Here is a 17,545-nt window from a genome sequence, read left to right on the forward strand (position 1 = left end):
TCCTATGCCAGGCCTATTCAGGGATCACTAACCATCTCTTCACTGTATTTCGGGGAGCAAGTGCTGCTACTCACACAGGTCATGACTAGATCAGTAACTCCTCATTAAGACAACTTCAACATCTTCTCTCTTTAGTACTTTCTGCCTTTCCTCCTTCCTGACTACCTGTGCTAAGCAGATCTGGGGAAGGTTCAACTTATCACTTGATTGTCACATCTCTTTTCTCTACCTTTGCCACCTTTGCAGATAGATGAATGAGTGACATGAAGACAGGGTTTGCCAAATAATCCAACCTCTTTTGCTTATTCACACTCCCACATCCTCACCCTTGGTCAGACTATTTCAATAATCTTTTATGAGATTAGAAAGAATTATCTCATCTTTTCTCTTTGTTCCACCTCTTACTTCAGTCCATCTCCAATACTGATTCAAGACTTTAAAATACACATTTGATCATCTGGCATTTCCCTTCATATAAATCTCTATTTACTCATGACATCCAATGTCTTACAGTGATGAGGTGCACAATATTCCTTCAGGAAACCTTGCTCTTTCACCTGGATCGTTCACAGAGAATGTGCCATGAATAACACATTAGTCTGTCAAAGAGACAGCTCTGCTCTTCTCCCAGAATACACTTCCACTCAAAGCTCTACTACCAGTCATGATTATGCAGAAGTCCTTAAAGCAGTAGTTTTCAAACTTTTATGCATATTTTAACCTGAGAGCTGTAAAAAGCTCTCATACTCATGTCACACCACATATCTATTAAATCATAATGTCTAAGGTGGAGGACAGACATTAGTATTTTCTGAAGATCTGTGGGTGAATTCCAACATACAGCAAAGTTAAGAACAACTGCCTTAAAAGATAAACCATCATTGTATCTGTTACAATAAAATGGGAAAAAAATGGAAAATCAGGGTCTCTCTAAGTAGTTACTATTAAGAAACAATTAGCTCAGAAAATCAGATTGACTGGTACTAGAAAAGCCTGAGTGGATTTCTCTGTGCACACCATCTATGGAATCAAACAGGGAGAGATGATGGATTTCTGAATTTCATTGAGATGGGTTTACAGTAAGTCTACATGTCCTGTCCCTAAGCACAGTAAACCTGGAATTACAGTCAGGGGAAAGAGTCGGGATTACTGAAGAGTATATATACAAATAATGTGACTTCTATAGTTTTTATCTCTGTTGTATCCGTGAGGTGAGTCTTTCTTTCTTTTAAATATTTTTTTAGTTGTTGGATCTTTATTTTATTTATTTATATGTGCTGAGAATTGAACCCAGTGCCTCACCCATATGAGGCAAGCCCTCTTTCACTGAGCCACAACTGCAGCCCCGTGAGCCCTTCTTTAATATTCATATGATCACTGTCCTAGTTAAGGCCTGAAACCCACTGTTTGGGTCTATTGCAGCAACTTTATAGCAAATTTACCTGCTTTCAAATTCAGTCATACTCACCATTCACTCCTTCTGGTCTTGTTCTGTTCTTCAGGAAAAGTATCAAGCAGTTCAGGGAGGTCTGAGTTTTCCTGGAAGAAAAAACACAATAGGCCTGGAGGTAACAACAGAGTGTAGTCCATTGCGGGGAAGTATAAGTGTTAAATGTATCTAAAAAGAGGGAGAAGGAAAAATGGTGAGAGACTGAAAATTGAGCAGATTAGGAAGAGCCATCTCATCCTATTAAGGAGATTGGCAGGCAAGGAGTTGACAATCTTATTTGGCTCTCGCAGCAGTAAAATAAACTGATAGGAAGGCAAGGCTGTAGAAGAGAACATAACTGTCTTTACTTCTTACATGTGCAGAGAGTTAAAGAGAAGTGGAAGCATCTTACAGGTATTTAGAAAGCCAAACTCAAGGAATGGAATCTATAGTCTGTTGGGTTTCAGAGGAAAGACTTCCATGATGGCCTCTTGTTGACTTCTGTTTCCATGATCCCCAACAACCTCTAGATGTTACTTGTGGTCCCCTACAAGAAGTCTTCAGGGTTCAAAGAGTCTGGGGGACTCCCATCACCAAGCAGTTCTTTCAGCAGTCATACCTCTAACCATGTTCAAATAAATTTACATCCTACTTATAACAGATCTCCATGTGATGTCTCCAACTTGTTCAAGAATAGAAAAATGTCCCAGTCACACCATTTCTTACCTGAAATAGTAGCCACCACAAGGGCCTGAAATATAAATATGTATAGTAATTTCACCCCCAGAGGTCTACAAATTGGATCATACATATCAGACATCTCCTTCCTGAAACTCCAACAAATATTTCTGGGTACAATTTGACCACAGAAACAGTGGATTAGGAGTTGCCTAATTTTTGGACTCAAATAATGTTCTGGAATTGGGCCCTAGTGGAGGGAGAGGTCCTTGCAAAGAAATATTACTGTAATATGCATTTATTTTTCCCCTGTTTTTCTCCCTGAGTTCTTTCTACTAATTGCTCCAGCACTCCACATTCACATAACCCCAGGTCTACACAAGCTCTATTAAAAAAAAAAAAAAAAAGCTCCTCTCAAATAAATAACCACAGCTTGGTTGACCACAGTCTGATTGTATGATTCAATCAGACTAACCTTCTGTGACCTCCTGATGAACAATAGCCTTGAGCTTTCTACATAAAATCCCAAATCCTCAAGTGTCCAGGCCACTAGTATCCCTCTGCCAAATACCATACCCAAAGTGCAGATTTTCCAATTCTTTCCATGCTTTTGTACACATGCCCACCACTCAGTCTTAAACACTATCTCTCACCCTATTAGCCTAGTATTTCCTCCTCACCCTTTAAATTACATTTCAAATTTAATTTTCTCCAGAATTCCTTCATTAAAAATGTAAGCCCATCTAATAAGCTGACCTTGTGTGGCCCACCACACTAATCCAGTAAAATGGTATGTGAATTTGGGTAGGTTACCTAACTTCTCAATGCCTCTATTTTATAACCTACGAAATAGGGATAATAACAATACTAAATGATAGGGTTTGTGATGAGTATAAAATGAGCAAATCTTTACAAAGTACTTAAAACAGTTCTTGGAACCACATATAGCATTTAGTAAATATTATTTAATATTATTAGAATTAGTAGGTCACTATATGCTGAATTTTTAAAATTCTCTCTCCTCACAAGTTAGTATCCTTGAACTCAGAGACTCTTTCTTGCTTGTAAACAACAGTATCTAAAAAAGCACTGCAGAATGAACAAATGATACAAACATACTAAATTATTAATGAATATAGCCCTTCTTTGTAGACCACTATCTATTCCCACAATCTAGGCACTAGTGATCCTAAATTATTAGATATCTTAAAAAATAACCTCTGCTCTTGCCTTGGCTCTAACTTTCCTCCTCATGTTGTGTATAACCTATGGGATGATCTTTCCCAGCTTTCTCCAGAGTACACTGTCTAGGTTCCTCTTCTCCTCCAGTCTGCAGGCACAGTATATCCTTCTCATCCATTATTATTCAGGGCCCAGGGCATATACATCGAGAAGCCTGGAAGCCTGACATGAATGGGTGATGAGGGACAATAGCAATCCCATAAACAACTGTAGATCATACAGGTTAGAATGAAGGAATAAGCTTTGGGAGGAAATGAAAGGAAGAAAAACAACCTGTTACCTAATGTACACTCTAAAAACCTGGTCACAGACGTTCTAGCCCCCACAAAAAGAATGGGGCTGTTGTCACAGGCCAGAAAGTTTATAGACAATGGGAAACATAAAGAACTTCTCAGGGAAATAGTGAGAGAAGTCCTGAGGAAAATATAGGATAATTTAGATCATTTAAAGTCCTTTTGTTCTCCCATAATTGATAAGAACTAAGAAAAACATCTAGGTAGTCTTTTTAGGTCCCATATTGTACAATGGTGAAACCAGGAGTAGATTCAATGTATCTTGTCCTAGAAGTTAAAATTTTATTCAACTGTTTCTCTTACAGGAAAAGGTAAAAATGAGGAATTGTGAAGTTAAGTAAGTTGGCAGTATGCCCTAACTCAGAGATTTTTGTACCCATGTACATATGTGAGTGGGAAGAAAGTAATACAAAAGAAAGGTCTATTTTGGTGGGGTGAGTTACCAGGGATTGAACTCAGGGTCACTTAACCACTGAGCCACATCCCCAGCCCTTTTTGTATTTTATTTAGAGACAGGATCTCACTGAGTTGCTTGGGGCCTCACTAAGTTGCTGATGCTGGCTTTGAACTGAAGATCCTCCTGCCTCAGCCTCCCAAGCCACTGGGATTGCAGACATGTGCCATCACACTCGGCAAAAGGCTTATTTTTAAAATTTGTTCTTTTTAGTTATACATGACAGTGGAATATATTTTGACATACCACACATACATGGAGTATAACTTCCCATTTTTGTACTTGTACATGATGTGGAGTTATACTGGTCGTGTATTCATGTAAGAATATGGAAAAGTTATGTCAAATTCATTCTATTGTCTTTACTATTCCTATCTCCCTCCATTCCCTTCATTTCCATATGTCTTAATGAGCAAACTTCTATTCTTCCCTCCACCCCACGCCCTGGCTTATTGTGAGTTAGCATTCATATATCAGAGAGAACATTCAGCCTTTGGTTTTTTGGGATTGGCTTATTTCACTGAGCATGATAGTCTCTAGATCCACCCATTTACTGGCAAATGCCATAATTTCATTCTTCTTTATGGCTAAGTAATATTCCATTGTGTATATATACCACATTTTCTTTATCCATTCATCTGTTGAAGGGAACCTAGGTGGGTTCCATAGTTTAGCTATTGTGAATTGAGCTGCTATAAATATTGATGTGATTGTGTCATTATAGAATGCTATTATTAAAATAAGTCCTTTACGTATATGCCAAGGAGGCGGAAACTGAGTCAAATGGTGGTTCCATTCCACATTTTCTGAGTAATCTATACTGCTTTCCAGAGTGGTTGCACCAATTTGCAGTCCCACCAGCAATGTATGAGTGTACCCGTTTCTTCACATCCTTGCCAATATTTATTGTTACTTATATTCTTGATAATTGGAAAGGCCTATTATTTTTAAAACATTTTTTGTAGTTGTAGATGAATACAATATCTTTATTTTATTTATTTATTTTTATGTAGTGCTGAGGATTGAACCCAGGGCCTCACACATGCTAGGCAAGTGCTCTACCAGTGAGCAACAACCCCAGCCCCCTGGAAAGGCCTATTCTCAAAGGCATAAAGAGAACCACTAAGGCAAACTAATATGAGTTAAATTACACAGGTAAGTTTGAGGTGTATCTCCATGAAATTTTTTGTTGTAATTTATATAATTGTTACCTTGTGGCCTATTATACATATTGTCCTAGAAGAATGAATGGGAATAGTCTTCTCCCAATATTCTCAGCACACAAGTAGCTAGAGGACACTTGACTATGGGCCCAGATATAAAATAGCTATCATTTTTTTTTTTGAGAGAGAGAGAATTTTAATATTTATTTTTTTAGTTTTCGGCAGACACAACATCTTTGTTTGTATGTGGTGCTGAGGATCCAACCTGGACCGCATGCATGCCAGGCGAGCGCGCTACCGCTTGAGCCACATCCCCAGCCCTAAAATAGCTATCATTATCCTGAGAGTCTGTTTGTGCCTGCCCATGACTAGGCGCACACTCGCGCTCTCTCTCTCTCTCTCTCTCTCTCTCTCTCTCTCTCTCTCTCTCTGTCAGTAAGTATTCATAAAGGGTCTGCCCTCCATCTTTTTGCCTTAGCTCAAATATTATTGTGGCAATGCCATTTAACAAAATGAGTACGTGGCTGGAAACAATGTAGGAAGTTCATGGAATAAACCTCAATTTTTTTCATGTTCAATAAAAGATTATTGTAAAATACAGTATGGCATCTCCTGCACTTGTCCTCCACCATCCCCCTTCCTGTTAATGGCAACATCATCCTTCAGCATCAATCACCAAACCACTCGATCAACAACCCACAATCCAATAAACAAATCATGTACATCAGAATTCTGTAATGTCTCACATATATTCGTTCATATTTCCAATTATCATGAGTTACCTAGAATGCTAAAAAGCACTCCACCTAAACAACACTTCTTATGCCCTCCAGTGCATCTTTTAAATTACATAGTTCTTGGACTGATATTTTAAAACCACAGATCTGGGGCATCTTTTGTTGTGTTCCCACAAGCCTTTGACCAGGTGATAAGGCAGAAAAAAAATCTCTTCTAAATATACCAGGTCTGATTCCTACCTACTGTTTCCAGCACAAAACACAGTTCCACACCATACATCCAGAATGACTGCTACCTCTGTCTCTCAAAATCGCATGATAGAATATTGATCAAAATGTATTGTTATTTTGTGTGCATGTAAGAATATATAATGAGGGGCTGGGGTTGTGGCTCAGTGGTAGAGTGCTCACCTAGCACCTGTAAGGCATTGGGTTTGACTCTCAGCACCACATATAAATAAGTAAATAAAATAAAGGTCCATAAACAATAAAAATATTTAAAAATATATGTAATGATTCCTACCATTATGTACAACTTTGGTGCACCACTAAAAATATGAAAAAATAAATTAAAAAGTCACATGATGGATCCTCTGGTTGGAAATTATCTTACTCCCACTAAACTCCTACAATTGCTACGATTAACATGCCCTCTCTTTTACTATGATTTCAGAGATGATTCTTCTGAGCTTTAGTGCTTTCTGTGGCATTTGTATAGATTCTTACCTTTTTTTTCTCCAGGCACTGGCACATAGAAGTTGTATATTTATCCCAGCAATGTGCAGGGGCTCACCTGACAGGTATCTAGCTGCCTCCAGGCCACCAACACATAATTCAAGGTACAGTGCAATATCTCTGACGCTAGAGACAGTGTTGCCTAACAAATAATCACAAGGGCCAGAATTATTCAGGAAATATCTGAAATTGGGCTTTAACTCTAAGAGAGAATAAAAGGATTTCAAAACAATTTCTGGTGTGGAGTATTTGCCTCCCGCCCCTCTGCATGTTGGGTTATTGCTTCTGTTAATGTCTTTAGAGATCAAAGATAAGAACGTGGGAAGCGGCAAGACTTGGATGACAGAGTAGGGGTTGCACTAGATATTGCTAAGAATAAAGGAAGAGGAGAAAGCATATCCCTGCCTGACAGGAAGTTTCAGTCTTCCTGGAGATACAAGTTAGACACTCCTTTACAAACATAAGATTGAATGTGATACCTTTCCCTGGCTCCTGCCCCTTCCTAAACTTGGTGGTGGTCGGGGGGGAGGGGGAGTGCTACATTTCTAACACACATGGGGGATACATACTCCATTCCACTTTGTCTTGCATTGAGGGCATTGTTCCAGAAAAAAAATGACAGTTCTGCACCTGAGAAGACCTTGTACATGGAAGAGTTCAGTATGAAAATTTACCTTCTTCCTCCATTCCTTATAGCATCCATGACAACAAATTAGAGGGTAGTTATTATACCAGATAGCTTCACAACAGAAACTGCTTATGTCTATACATCTGATATCCAACATCTCATAATGCACTCCTCTCACGGATTCTGACATACAACCAGGACTGCTTACAAACCACAGCCTGATCAGCACCCCCAATGGTGGGGACTTTAATTGTACTACCTGGGCTATATTACTACCATTCCCATCTCCACTTCTGGTGCCCTCATGATTTGGGAGCATGGGGAGAGCCCCCAAAATATCCAACATGAAGACCCCTCAAAATCTTTCAAAACTGGGGCTGGGGTTGTGGCTCAGAGGTAGAACGCTTGCCTAGCGCAGGCAAGGCTCTGGGTTTGAGCTTCAGTACCACATAAAAATAAATAAATAAAACAAAGGTATTGTGTCCAACTTCAACTAAAAAATAAAATTAAAAAATCCTTCAAAACCCAGAACTGAACATAGTTCTGCAGCTCTACCTCATTATTTAAAAGGGTCTCTGCAACAATTTTGAGTAGAGTCAGCTGTTTCCTGAACACCACAGCAGCCACGATGAGGCCCAGAAACCTCATTCTTTGCATTTGTTGCAATTCAAAAGAAGATGTAGCTAGGCCTGAGGTGATCTGTTCCAGTCCCAGTCAGTCTGCACCTGGGCAGTATCTTGTTGCTGTCTCCAGGCCAACAACATGTAATTCAAGGTGCAGTATAACAATTTTGACACTAGTGGCAGTGTTGCCTAAAAAATAATACAAGCAGACTTATGCAGGAAACATCTGAGATTGGGCTTAAAGAGAGAATGGAAAGATTTCTAATAAGTATTGTAAATCTTGGCAGAGGGTTTTCCTCCCTCTCTTCTTCATCCTGGGTTATTCCCTCCTAGTTATTGAAGATGCTCTCTCTTACACACACACACACACACACACACACACACACACACACATTGAACACATGCATGCATGCCCACATATGTGCATTTCACCTGTGAATATTCTACCTCTACCAGGCCACTCACAGAAAATAAAGAAGTCTCCTAACTAGCTTTCCCATTCTAGTTTCTAGGTTTCTCAAAAGTCATCTTCTTGGGACTAGGATTGTGGCTCAGTGACAGAGTGCTTGCCTCGTGCCTGTGGGGCACTGGGTTTGATCCTCAGCATCACATAAAAATAAATAAATTAATTAAAGCTATTATGTACATCTACAATATATATATATATATATATATATATATATATATATATATATATATATATATTCCATCTTCAACATTATAAAGAAGACTCATCAATCCATTAGCTCCTAACTAGAAATGTGTTGCAGGGCATTGGCAAAGTGGTATTTGGAAAAAAGAAGTAGTTAGCAGGGACTGTTACACGTTTTAAATTAAAATTTGCAGTTTAATTAATTATTGTAACACACAGTTGTAAAATGCAATACAGAGATGTTCTATATACCCTTTACCCAGTTTTGTACCATGGTAACAGCTTGCAAAACAACTATGGTATGATATCACAACCAGGATGTTGACACTGATACAGTGAAGTGCAGAATATTTCCATCACTATAGGTATATTTCCTATTGTTCTTTTATAGTAACACCCTATTATCTCCTGCTTCCATTCCCTCCTTAATTCCTGGCAACAACTAATCTCTTCTCCATTTCCATAATTTTGTCACTTTAGGAATGTTATATAAATAGAATAATATACTGAGTAACTTTGAGATTTGGATCATTTCATTCAGCATAATTGTCTGATATTCATTTAGGTGATGTATCAACCATTCATTCCTTTTTATATTGTGGTGTGGATGTACCACAGTTTAACCATACAACTTTTGAAGGTGATATGGATTGTTTTCAATTTGGGGTTACAACAAATAAAGCTGGGACAAACATTCATGCCCAGGTTTTTGTGGGAACATAAGTTTTCTTTTCTCTGGGACAAATCCCCAAGATTATACTTACTGGGTCATACAGAAGTTTCATATTTAGTACTTTAAGAATTTTACAAACTGTTTTGCATGTTGTATAAATCATTTTATATTCCCATTAACAATATATGAGTGTTACAGAGTCTTCCCATCCTTGCTAGCATTTGGTGTTGTCATATTTTTTTTAAAAATTTTAGCTCTTCTGATACATGCATAGTGATATTCCATTATGGCTTCAATTTGCATTTACCAAATGACTAATGATGCTAAATCTTTTCACGTTTATTTGCCATTGTATACCCTCTTCTATAAAGTATCTCTTTGTGGTTTTTACCCATTTTTCATCAGTATTTTAAACTATTGAGTCTTGAGAGTTTGTTTATTGCAGGGTTGGGGATGGAACTTAAGGCCTCATGCATTCTAGGCATGTGCTCTGTCACTGAACCACATCCCTAGCCCATTGAAAATTTATCATATAGTCTAGATATTATTCCTTTGTGAGATATGTATCTTTTTGTTCTTTCCATAGGGTCTTTTGTTAAACACAAATTTTTATTTTTTTTCCAAATTTTTGTTTCTTTTAGTTATATTTGACAGTATAGTATATTTTGACATACATACATGGAGTATAACTTATTCTAATTAGGATCCCATTCTTGTGGTTGTATATCAGGTGGAGTTTCACTGGTGGTGTATTCATATATGAACATAGGAAAGTTATGTCTGATTCATTCCACTATATTTTCTATTCCTATCCATGCTGCCTTTCCTTCATTCTCCTTTGTCTAATCCACAGAACTTCTATACCCCTCACCCTTGTTGTGGGTTAGCATCCATATCTTTGGTTTTGGGGGTTGCCTTATTTCACTTAGCATGATACTTTAGTCTCTAGATTCATCCATTTACCAGTGAATGTACAAAAATCATTCTTCTTTATGACTGAGTAATATTCCATTGTGTATATATAACACATTTTCTTTATGCATTCATCTGTTGAAGGGCACCTAGGTTGGCTCCATATATTAGCTATTGTGAATTGAGCTGTTATAAACATTTGTGTGGCCTTATCACTATAGTATGCTGATTTAAATTTTTTTAATTCTGATGAAGTCTAACATCAGTTATTTCCCTTGTGGACTGTGCTATTGATGTCATTGCTTTCAACAATTTTTTATCTTTCATTTTCAGAAGTTTGACTGTGATGTGTTTTGATACTATTTTTAAAGATAGAGAGAGGAGGGAGGGAGGGAGGGAGGGAGGGAGAGGGGGAGAGAGAGAGAGAGAGAGAGAGAGAGAGAGAGAGAGAATTTTTAATATTTATTTTTTAGTTCTTGGCGGACACAACATCTTTGTTTGTATGTGGTGCTGAGGATCAAACCCAGGCCACACGCATGCCAGGTGAGCACACTACCGCTTGAGCCACATCCTCAGCCCCCTGTGATGTGTTTTGGTGTGAACTGTTTTGTTTTATCCTGTTTAGGGTTCAACCTTTTGAACCTATATGTTCCTTGATAAATTTGGAAAGTTTCCTACTCTTCTTAGAATACTTTTTCAGCCATACTTCTTGTCTCTTCTCCTGAGCCTTTGATGAAATGAATATTAGATATTTTGCCGTAGTCCTGGAGGTTAATTTTTAAAATTTATTTTCTGCTTTTTCAAATTTATTAATTTCTATTGTTAAGTTTTCCAGTTCACTCATTCTTTCCTTTGTCCCTTCGGGTCTGCTGTTGAGTCCATCTTTTTAATTCTGGCTACTATATTTTTTAATTCTAAAATTTGCATTTTGTTTTTTTTTATATCTTTGATGTCATTGCTGATACTTTCTATTTTCCATGCCTGAAGAATGTTTATAATTGCTTATTGAAACATTTTTATCATGTCTGCTTTAAAATCTTTGTCAGGTAATTTAAATATCTCTCATTTCAGTGATGGGATCTATCTATTGTCTTTTTTTTTCCTTTCAGTTTGAGATCTTCCTGGTTCTTGATATAATGAGTTATAATCAATCAAAACTTGTACAGTTTGGATATTATGTTATGAGGCTTTGGCTAGTATCCGCACCTTCTATTTTAGCTTGGTTCCTCTGATACCACTTCTGCAGGAAAAAGGAGAATGGCAACTCTTGTTCCTTGCAGGTATGAGTAGAAATCCAGGCTCCCATTTGGACTCTGTTGACTTCTGTGGGGAGGGAATGGGAGTTATATCTCCTCACTTGGCCTCCTCTGAAATCTTCTAGGCAGGAGGGCATAATTGTACCTTGTTACTATCTCCAATCATAGCATATAATAACACTGGGGGTGGCTCCTTATCACTGGGCTATAATTGAAGTTCTTATCCTCCAGTAATCCTATGACTTCACTCTAGAGGGGAGAAGTAAGGGTAGAGGTGCCTTATTCTCTGCTTTTGCTTATTTTATACATTACATCTAGGGTAGTTGCTTTTGTTGTACTCAGCAGGAGGAATAGGGAAAAGTATGCCTACTCCATCTTCCCAGCAGCCGAAGTCTTTTATATATACTTTAACCCTATGAATACTCATCACATGGGTAACTTTTCCCAAATAAAGTCCTACAAATCTCAGGCTATCCGCTCCAACTTGAAATTACATTCACTCACCTACATTTTTGTTATTCTAACTTGTGCTGAAATCTGAGCATACCTCCCAGGTTGCAAATCAGTTTACTAAACCCTGTGTTCTCACTGGAGACTCCATTTTGATGTTTAAAACTGTCACCTTCTTCCTTTAATAATGACCAACTAGACATACCTGCCTGAACTTTACAGCCATAGAAGTTGGGTATTTTCCCCCTCATTGTTCCACACCTTTTCCTCTTCCTGTGAGCCTCCCCTGGTTAATGCCCCAGATTATACTCAAAATATGTCTTACCTCTTCCTGGAGAACATTACAAGCAACCAGCAGACAGATCCCAGAGATAACACCTTAGTTAACACCATCCAACAAAACCAATATTGTCTCATCTAGGCTTTTGCCTTGTTCTAGTCCACTCTCCAATCTATCCAGGTATAACCTTTAGCCAATGAATTCATCACCCTTCTGCTGATGCATAAGTTATGCATAAGTTAGAGGTAATAAATGGAGGGATACTTGCCTAAATGGACATTCTGTATGTCCTTGAGTGAACTATAGAGCACATCTCCTAGTACATTCTGTAACCTTCTCTGTGCTCAGCATATGCCTGGCTACCTATGGATCTATATCTCCATCATACCCTGTACCTGTGAGGATCAAACTTTTCTTCATGCTGTCACTTCCATCTCTAAAGAGGGTCTTCAACAAGTCTACAGAGTTCAGTAAAGATATGACATACCTCCTACAACATTCACTTCATGGTAATTTGTGTTAAGTGGCATAATACCCTCTAGTGGAATACCTGAGTATAAAAATAAGATTTATTTCAAACATTGCTAAAAGCATGAAAAAAAAATAACAGGGACGGGTGATATTGAGTTTTACAGAGTGTGGGAAGGACACATTAGGGTAATTGACTTTAATAAGAAGGGTCAGATTGGGTCTCTGAGTGCATATCAATCAGGATGTGGAAGCTCAGGTTAAGAGGAAATCTTCAGAAAAACCTTTAAGGGAAGGGTGAAGAACAAATGGAAGACTTGGGGACAGAGACTTTTCTGGGATTAGGTGGTGACGGCTCACAGAAGACAGCATCCAGTAACAAGAGGTCCCTAGCACTATAAGCTGAAGCAGCAGGGTAGAGACTGCCTATTCATATATATACCATCATATCCAGCAAGGGATATGGTGATATATCCCTTTCTCTAACCCAGGAAATGGACAAACTCTAAGTTTACTTTCTCAAAAATCAGAGTCCTAATTCCAGGCATCCTTTCAATGATTCAGACTTTCTGGTCTATTGGCATCTCCTGATGAATGATCCCAACCTTCATTCAATCCTTTATACTGCTACCCAGTGATATTTACAGAAACAGATCCATACCATTCAGGACTCAGAAGCTTTTAGTCAATATCTATTGACTACAGAATACGCTCGAATCTCTGATGAACATTTGACTTTTTTCATGAGACAGAATAGCATTATTTGTACTTGTCAGTTCCCTACATGTCCCTCACTCATTCTAGCATTTGGCTTATGATTCTTTTCAGAAAGGCCTGTTTCTGGAAAAACTTCTTCCCAAACTTCACATGAGTTCTCCAGTTCATGCTGAAATCCTTTTCTCAGATGAGATTCTCACGTATACCATAAAGTGGAATTTACTTTTATATCATTTCAAGGCTTAGTTTTTATTTTTCTTTGTAAACAGGGAAAACATTTAGTCTTTAGAAGAAACATTTAAATGAGTAACATTACCTGGGGAGAGGAGTTAAAAAACATAAGCTCTTGCTATTTTAATTTAAAACATATCTTGTAAAGACATCAAGTCTTGGCAAAGCTGAAAGACATTTGAGTCAGTGTTTTTATAAGGTGTATTTTTTATACTATAATAACAACCATTCATTAAGTGAGGAACTTTACTCATATTATTGTTTATTTTTCACCTTGTATACTTATTTGTTCCTCTTGTCTAAATGCAACTTTGTCTGTTAACATAGTTTGTCCATTTCCTGGGTTAGGGAAAGAAAAGCGGTACTCTTGCTGGGTATGGTGACAAACATCTTCCCATCCCCACCACCTTTCATTTCCTTCTTGGCTTCTATGAGTTTGATTACTTTCGATTTCACAAATAAATAAGAATGCATAGTATTTGTCTTTCTTTGCCTGGCTTATTTAATTTAGCATAATGTTCTCCAGGTTCATTCACACTGTCACAGATGGCAAGATTTCCTTCTATTTTTAAGGCTAAATATCAAGCTTCATTTTTCTGAAGCATGTATCTGACTCATCTTTCATTCCCAGGCTAAACATATTTGCTTACTCTGAATTATCTACGAGATAAGCCTGGAATCTGCTAGGTTGAAAATTTAAGGAGCATCAAGTTCTAGCTTCTTTCTACTTTTCAAAAGCAGAATCTTAAATTGACCTGAACATAGAGTGGTGATTATAGAGATTAGGAAGGCAGAGAGGGAGAGTGGATTAAGGGAGGCTGGATTTGATCAGTGTGTGCTATACACAGGTATTGAAATATCACACAGAACCCCATTGATATGCATAATTAATGCACTTAATAAAAAATTTACAAAGGAAAACATTTCCTATCCATTGTACTACTGTGTCTCTAATATTAGACTTGCATTTTCTCAGATTGGCTCCATTAATCTGGTCTATTTGTCCTCCATAATTATGTCATTCAAGCCATAATTATGTGGCCTCACCAACATAAGGAAAATCTTTCATCACTTCTCTTTATCATTGAAAGCTATACTCTCACAGGGCTCTTGTCATTAGTATTATTATGTGACAGTTGGCTATATGTAGATGGATGTTTGAGACAACAAAGGGCAGGGCTGCGTCATTTTTTCAACTTGGCACCCTATAGATACAGTCAAATATTGCAGTGTTCAAACTGGAGACTCAAGGCACATCTACCTTATTTATTTTGGAGAGAGAAAACAGGAAATCAGAGATGTTAAGGAATGTTTCATGAACATACAATTGTTTAATAGTAGCAAGAGAACCAGGATCCAGGACACTAGGCTTTCAGTGTAGCAGTCTTTCTAGTCTGTGCATGGATTCTTCATTATACCAGAGACTGGGGATTTGAAGGAGAAGAAAACATTTCTACTAAACTGTTCCCCTGGAACCTTGGCCTCAAATGTAAGGATACTAGGGGAATACACATTCTTTCCACTCAAGACCTTTTCTTCCACCCATTAGTACAGATTCATTGTGAATGAGCTTCCAGGTCACCAATTTCTCCCCTACTCATCTGATCTTTCCCTTGTTTTTAAATGAATTTTCCTTATGGGAAGTTAAATCACTCAACACTATACCACAAATATGATTTTTTTCAATTAAGAAACTTTATGTACTACAGAACATACTAAACTTCTCTTGGATAAATATTCAAAATATTTTCAGAAAACAACATTATTACTAGTGCCTACACATATATCAGACATTATAACATTTCTGACATCTAGCTTTTGGATCTTAATTAACCAGATTCTGAATAAATTCAGATCCAAGTTCAAATCTTATACATTTTGCACTATTAATAACAACTATATCAATTAACTTCCCTACTAACTTGGTTCCCCACTTCTCTGCTTCAAACCTTTAGAAAATAATTCCTAGTTCTATATACCATTTTCCTCACTCTTGAAAAGTGTAAGAAAATCTATATATTTTCTTTAACTTTGAAGAATTTCCATGTTTCTCTGACCTTTGCATATGTCAAGCCACACCGCCAAGAAAATTACCTCTCACTTCTCTTTGACCGTGCAATGATCATTCATGCTTTAGGTTTCAGATTAGAAGTCACCTTCCAGAAGCCTACATAGAAATAAAGTTCTGGTCAGATGCTCTCTTATGAGTTTCCAGTAAGCCCAGTATAAACATTTTACTTTTTTCAAAACCTATACTATACTGTGTTGTATTTTCCAATTTCCTATAGTTCTCACTGGAGTATAAGTTCCCCGAAGGCAAGGAATCTAGCCAACATTTTGAATGTCTAACCTAGTCCTAGATGGAATTGTTAGGCTCTTACAGAATGAATGAATGAATGAATAAACAGACTAATAAATATGTGATGTCTATAGATCACAACATATCTCTACATACTCTTTAATTTCTTCCAATCATTGGCAAATTTACTCAGAGCAGAACCATCCCATGCCCATGACCTCAGTTTTTGTCTGCATGCTGTCTATAGTATGAGACTATCTTCCCCAACTTTTCTCACAGCACATGGTCTGGGATTTCTCTGCCAGCAGACATGGCATCTTTTTATCATTCATATTCCACATAACCTTAGAACACACAATACTCAAGGGCTTGGGAGCATGACATAAGGGTAAGTGCAGGAGAAGAGGATGATGGTCATCCAGGAATAATTGTGAGTCATTGAGGCTTGAACACTAATGAAGAGCAAAGCAAGCCTCAGCAGAACTTCTAGATATGTATTATTCCTTGAGATTGCATCAATTTGAGCCCACCCCAATAGTGTGTTGTGGTTTCAGGCTAGAAGCTGTAGATGATACAGAAGTTTGAAAATAGTTCTTTGAGGAATGGTGAAGACAGGAAAATGCAAAAGAATGGGCAAGTGAGGTTGAAGGACTCATGTTTTCATAATGGGGCAGATGAGAAAAGAGTTGGAAAAGATGTCCAGGGAGTTTCCCCAGGTCATGCACACCTTAGTGGTTTGATCAGGAACAGAATCAGAATACCATGATGCTGATGTCAGAAGGCTCAGTTCATTTCATGTTACCTACATAAGAAAATACACCCAGCTGACTATGGGTCAGTGTGGGCTATGTAAGTGAAGAAATCATAATTCAAAATTTATTGGAGAATATGAACAGCTTGCTATCAAGAGGCCAGTTATCAGGAATATTTTGACCTTAAAAGCTCCTTATTTTGTCTTTACTTATTTTCTTACAGTCATTCAGAGAATCAAAAGCTTATTATATATATGCTAAAAACCTTAGTGTATATAGGCTAAAAATAGAAAAGACCATCATGATACATGACTATTCCCATCACACTCCACTAGCTAAAACTTAATGTACACACCAATTAAATCAGACTGGTGGTAGAAACAAGGGAATAAAGGGACTTCATGGGATCTTGAATTGCATTACAACAAATTCCTGAGTCTCTGTATGTTTGCAATTAAGGAAAAAATGCATATTGGCATCTTTTGTACAATGGTTTTGTTGATTATCATAAACAGAGATCAGCGAAAGGATCAGGAAAACATTAACTTTTGGATCCATTACTGAGTTCTCATGCTCATAGTCCCTGGATTCTAGTTCTTGGATCCTAATTAAAGGTGGTAGGAGGAAATCAAATTTGGATGAGATATCAGTGAATGATGCCAGGAATGCTGGCCTAAGTATCATGTTGGGGAAATGTACAGGGAAAAGCAGTTACATGCCCTGGAAGAACATCCAATCCAGGCTGAGGAACCAAAAAACTACTCATGGATGACTAAAGTAAACAATAGTTTGGAAGAAACCCAGCCTGACTCTGGTTCATTTGAAAATATTTGCATATAAAGCCATCTGACTTTGCAAAGTAAGGAAATTTGA

General features: G+C 37.6%; 1 long non-coding RNA gene across 1 annotated transcript in view; it reads right to left on the reverse strand.

Annotated features, from left to right (window-relative positions):
- LOC139703309 (uncharacterized) overlaps positions 1-17,545 on the reverse strand; it is a 51,200-nt gene that overhangs the window by 13,634 nt on the left and 20,021 nt on the right. Inside the window, exon 2 of the long non-coding RNA XR_011705711.1 lies at positions 1,469-1,539. This is a non-coding gene — a long non-coding RNA (uncharacterized lncRNA). The remainder of the gene's footprint in view (positions 1-1,468; positions 1,540-17,545) is intronic.

The sequence above is a fragment of the Marmota flaviventris genome, chromosome X (genome assembly GCF_047511675.1).
Source record: "Marmota flaviventris isolate mMarFla1 chromosome X, mMarFla1.hap1, whole genome shotgun sequence".
Taxonomy (NCBI): domain Eukaryota; kingdom Metazoa; phylum Chordata; class Mammalia; order Rodentia; family Sciuridae; genus Marmota; species Marmota flaviventris.